Source organism: Acanthochromis polyacanthus, chromosome 18 (assembly GCF_021347895.1).
Source record: "Acanthochromis polyacanthus isolate Apoly-LR-REF ecotype Palm Island chromosome 18, KAUST_Apoly_ChrSc, whole genome shotgun sequence".
NCBI lineage: Eukaryota > Metazoa > Chordata > Actinopteri > Pomacentridae > Acanthochromis > Acanthochromis polyacanthus.
In genome coordinates, this window is record NC_067130.1 from 29,699,110 (window position 1) to 29,705,109 (window position 6,000).

The window sequence follows — 6,000 nt, forward strand, 5'->3', positions numbered from 1 at the left end:
ATGCTCTAAAGAGAAACCCAACGATTCCCTTTGAGCAAGCACTTGGCGACTTGCTATAGCATCACCCATATGCCAACTGCTCTGAATCATGTTCAGCCATACCATATGCATGTTGAGCGTGAACATACTTTTGGCATATAGTTTATATTCTGCATGTTTTGGGAATGTTATGCTAGAACTGAATGAAAATAAACCTTCCTGCGGTGATATGAAGGCGCTTCGTTGTTTGAGGCGAGGCCTGAATACACAAATGATCTAAGATGTACTTTACGAACTAAAAGAGTCAAAACATTTTGCAACCATTTGAAATATTTCTCCTGGCTTCAGCCTTGAACACCTCGCAGGCTTTGTGTAGCTGTGATCTAGATAAGAAAGAAACCCTGCCTTTATCCTACATGTGTGCTGAACAAAAGTTTGCAGACATTCTTAAGCATTGAAAAACTCTGACACAAAATGAGAAGAACTGTGCTTTTCCCAAATGCAAGAAATGCGACTTTTGGATGAATGATTTGTAGAACAACTGAACTCTTACAGTTCAATGTCCTTGCAGAAGGGTAATAAATTTGAGCGATAGAAGAGGAAAAAATGCAGCAAGCTGGATATGGAAGATTAGACTTAGTTGTGTTTTTTTAGAGGAAGAACTCCCGTCCACATTTGTGTTCCATCTGTCTGACATGCTTTCTCTTCTGCCTCGGTGTTTTTTCTCCTTTTTCTGCCGTTGTCTCGTACATGGTCATCACTCTGCCTTCCTTTCTCCTTTGGTCATCAGCATTTTAACAAAGAACCAAGAGCAGTTTGGGGCCAGATGGGAGATGAATTCTCTCCTGATTATGTAGCCAGAAAATCTGACTGCATCCATCAATTTTCTCTAAGGATCTGACTCATCTCCTGCTGGGTTTTTAAAGAGAAAATGACTCAAAAGAATAATTATTTTTAAATTTAAACGGTGCTAATTATTTTCTCATGAACAATGAGAGGGTTGGAAGCATTCCTCTTTTTGTTTCCACAGATTTCCGCATCAGTCACACAGACAATTGTAATTTTCAACTGCTTTAAATGTTCCCATCTTCCATCAGTCATCATCGTCTCTTTTAATTTCCTGGTTGTCTGCGGAAACAACAAGACGGAGCTTCAATAGATAAGTGAAGGCTGTCAGAATCTGTCATGTGCAAAGGATATTGTTTTCATGATGCTACAGTTGTTACATGTTCTCATCAGTATGTGGTTCGCTGCCAAAGGGATCACCAAGTTATGTCTCCTCTGGCCTCCACCCTACAGCTGGGAACACCCCGGACCACTGCCTCCAACTGAAATAACTGTTATCACAAGAATATTTTTGCGAGAAAAGGTTTGATCTTTATGTAAAGCCCGTAAATGAGAGTCGCCTATAGTGGTTTTGACCACTACAGGCTGTTTTTGCAGAGAAAACCCAACTCGGATGCTATACTTTTACTGAGCCTGTTGGGAACCCTAGTGACCATTTGTAATAATGCCAGGCTCAGTGTTATGAAGTGTTCACTCCTGTTTTATGTAATTCCAGCTGTTTTCTATCTTGCAGTAACATTATGGTCTCTTGCTGGCTTTTCTTAACACCACATTTCAACACAATGACTTGTAGACCACCGAGAAAAACAGGATGGAACAGGCAATAAAGACTCTGCCATGTAATTATAATGGTAAAACAGTTAATGTAAGACAATTAATCTGAATTACACAAAAAGTTAAGATAATTTTGGAACCTTTTATCTTCTCATGCCTTCATTATACTACAAAACAAGACAAATGACAAACCATACACCATAAAAACAACATTTATGTAAGTTGATCATGTCAGAAATGATTTACCATTAGTTTGTGAAGTTTTAACTTGTACAGTAGTTAATGTAGCAGTGGACCGATTGACTTTTAGACTGGTGTTGCCATTCACAGAGCCAATAGCATGACTAAAAAACACATGCACTATACATTTATGGTTGTTAATTAATGTAAAGTTAGTGTTATTTTGGTAGAAATCTGTAATTTGTTTTGCAAACTTACAGTTATACTTATTGGTAACTTATAAATTATGCTAATTAGCTGTCTAGCCAGTCCATGTATGAATTATTAAGCATTTTAATATTCCCCAACAAAACTTAAAATGTGTCAAATTGGATTTTTTTAATATTAATGATTCTGAGTGAGATATACAACCATACACTGTTGTATATCTGGTGTATGCATATAGTTGTAACAGAACATGCCGCATCCATGGTTTGAAATGCACCTTAAGGTAAAATACTACAATTTTGATTCATAGATATCACCCTGAAACTTTCTCAGATGATTACTTACATTAAGAAAAGATTATTATTTATTCTGTCAAAGGAAGTATATATATAAGTATGTCCATCCCTCCATCTAAACTACAGTTTGACAGTAGAAAATAATCCTTTCACTGGCATAAAAAACTGACAAAAGCCACATGGGAGAATGTTGATTAAAATACTTCCTATTCTTGTAGAGTATGTTTGAACAGCTATTCCAAAATATGCCATTTTTGAATACCTGGTGCAATTTTTCAAATATTGATAAAGACAGTGTTTATACAGCAATACAGAGAAATGTTGGCAGTTGACTGTTTCCTGCTGGTTTTAAATAATTATTGTAAATAATGTGGCTTTGATTGAAGTTTGAATAACTGTGGATTCCTCGCATGAAAGGGATAAAGATGACTCTTGTAGGGCATGTAGCCAGAAAATAATTGTATGGGGTAGCTTCTAGGTGAGGAGAAAAATAGGGAATCCTTCCATGATAGATAATGACAAAAAACACATTGAACTGTAACACCATCCTGCCATTGCTCCCCTCCCATCCTGCTGAAGGGCGCCACCTGCAGACCAAGTGAAATACAGGCCCTGAGTGGGTAAACATAGATCCTTTATGGTTGTCTCATGAGCATACTGGCAGCTGGAGTGTGTTGTAAATGGTTTCCACTGGTTTTCTGCGTGATGAACCATGATGAAACATTAATGTGTGGTAATTCCAGTAATGGGTTCAGCCTCTGCTCACCACATGCTATGGACCTGGATAGAACACATACAGTATAACTTCATTTATGTATGTATGCAGAGAAGAGACAGATACAGGAAGGGAGTGAGAGAGAGAAATTATTGATGTCTCTTCTGGAAATAGAACAGCAGTGACCTGGACTCTGAGCATGAAATATAGGCTGTGTGACATGAGTTAATGCCGGCAGCAGAGCGATAACGTGACCTCAGATACTCTCTGATGACCTGATTCTGCACGTTGCACTCTATATTCTGCAGGCCCGTGATTGGCTCAGTTCTTTAAAATGTGTCACACACGCCTCCACGTTCGCCCAAAAGTTCACAGCCTGCGTTTTAGAAAAAAAAGAAAAAGAAGTGTGCAGGCTGTGTTGTTTTTGTGTGGGATCGGAGATGTGAGGCTGCAGAGATGGTAATAACAGATTGGATGCCATGGTTACCACTCGACACCATCGCCATTCTTCATCACGTATTGTTGTCACGGTAACGGGTGCTCCTGCAGAAAAGGTGCACGTGACTAAGGTGAGAATGCTCGACAATATAGACACTGGCTCTATTGATCTGATCCACCGGTGACACCAGAATGTGCCTGGATCATCGTACCAGGAGCAACAACCAGCACTGCTCCCTGTTTCAGACTCTGTTCTGTACATTATATATCAGCCATGATGAATTACTGTATGTTTCATTAAACTTTATGATCATTACATCAAAGCAGGAAAGGTAGCAAAAAAGATGAGAACAGTTCTTCATGAATTTGTCTTTTGTCACCCATTAAAATATACATTAAAATTAAACCGCAAATGTGTTAGATGAAGACAGACGCTTGTAAAATTCAGTGTTATAAACAGATACCCCAATGTGGAAAGAATTTACTAGCAGCTAAATTAAATCAGTGCAATGAAATACGGACATATGCGGGAATACTGCAACAACTGTTTGACTTTTGGCATGATCTATGATCATAAGCTGTAGGTAGTGACCAAAAGAACAATGTTGCAGATACCAGAGGCCACTGTAAGTTTTAAGAGATAACTCAAAGGGGTCGGACATCCAGAGGGTACGAAATACATTTGCTGCTCCTTCATATCGAAAGGAGCCAGCTGAAGTAGTTCTGACATCTAATTAGGATGCCTCCTCGGTGACTTCCTTTGGAGGTTTTCCAGACATGTCCAAATAGGAGGAGAACCCAAGGTAGACCCAGACATTGCTGGAGGGATTACATATCTCATCTGTCCTGGGAACACCCCAAAATCCCCCAACAGAAGCTTGTGGGAAGGACATCTGGAATGACCTGATTCACTTGCTGCTACTGTGACCAAACCCCTGGTAAGCAGAAGCACATGGATGAATGAATGGACAGATGCTTGTAAGGGTCAAAGAGGTATCAGTCTTTCAAATAATTCAAACTTAAAGCTCTCTGTTTTCCAAGTAACAACTATTTTGTTCAAAAAATCAAAGATGACCACTAGTGGTTATTACTTAACACATATTGAAGGTTTAAGGCATTTTGCAGCGCAGCTATTTTAACCAGACCCAAATGTGGAGCCATGGGAACTCTTGCTGAATGCAGTACATGGTTAGTCATTCAGGCAAAGGGGCATTATACAGTGATGAAAATTGTGCTGGGTTTTGGTGCAAAATTGGTCTGTGCAGCTGGTTGGATGCCTCTCATTGCCGCTGGACAAATTCAATCTGTAGTGTAAAGTCCAAGTATCATTACATGAATAGCCAAAACTGGCTGGGGAGGCCAAAGTGGAACACTTAATCCCGCTGCCTGATTCACCATCACTGTAGCCTATTACTACAAGTGGCAGATGACTTTCGAAAAGAAGAGCTTATGCTCAAGTTGTCTATACAGTGAGGTAAGCCATGTGTTTTGTACCTCACTGTTTAAAGACAGAATAGCAACAATTTTCATGCAACAAAATAATGTCATATTTTTGTATGCTTGGGGAAATGCTGGGTCAAATGTCTGTGTAAATGTTCTGCAAAGACATACTTTGCCTCTGCTGTTACCACAAAGTTACATAAAGTTATGTGGATTTGCACATAGTGACTGGTAAAAAGTTGTAAAGTCAGATGTATATAAATAGGTTTGCTAATCAGTTTTTGGCCAGCAGCAAAATGGACACTGACAAAATCTGTATTTTTCAAAAGGTCAAAGAGAGTATAGAATAGATTGATTGTTTGGATACATAATGACATCCCATTAGAAAATAAAGTGGACTTAAGTGGTGAATACTTATTAGATTTTTACAAGCTTAACAATTATAATGCCAGAATGCTGTAAATGTAGAAAAATCCATATTATGTGTATATCAGAGTGTGCAAAATATTCATAAATACCCAGGTTGAATGCTTTCATGTTGCACCATAATGAAATATGTAAGTTCCTCCATGTATGGCCAACTGAAAGACGAAACTTTGGTATGCTATTACAAAATACATGATTAAAAATAAAAATTTTTTATTATTTATAAGCTTTAACAAAACATTCACAGGTATTCTTTGTTGAGTACTTCTGGCCGCCATCTTCGATTAGCAGCCGTTTACTAGCGTTGCACCTTATTAAATTTTAGAGTTAGTAACTAGCTAATTATCTGAACTTGAAAGTCTTGGAATAAAGTTCTTAGAGTTTTTTAACAGCAGTTGGTGATATCCAAGAGCTATGCTATATTTTGCGAAGTTTAATGTTCATTTATCTTAGTGAAAACATTTTTTTTGTCCAAAGTTAGCTAGCTAACTGGCGTTAGCCGGATGTTAGCTAACTTCCTTTTTTAGCAGACAGACCTGTGAAAACAATGTTTGGACAAAAAGGAGAGCTAGTGGGATTTCATTTTTCTACCTGCACAGCTCGTACAGGTGTTTTACAAGGAGCAAGGGCACATTGATTAATCTTGGAAGATCTACAAGCAGATAACAGCGACCCCATTGACGGAGGCTGACAGCCTAC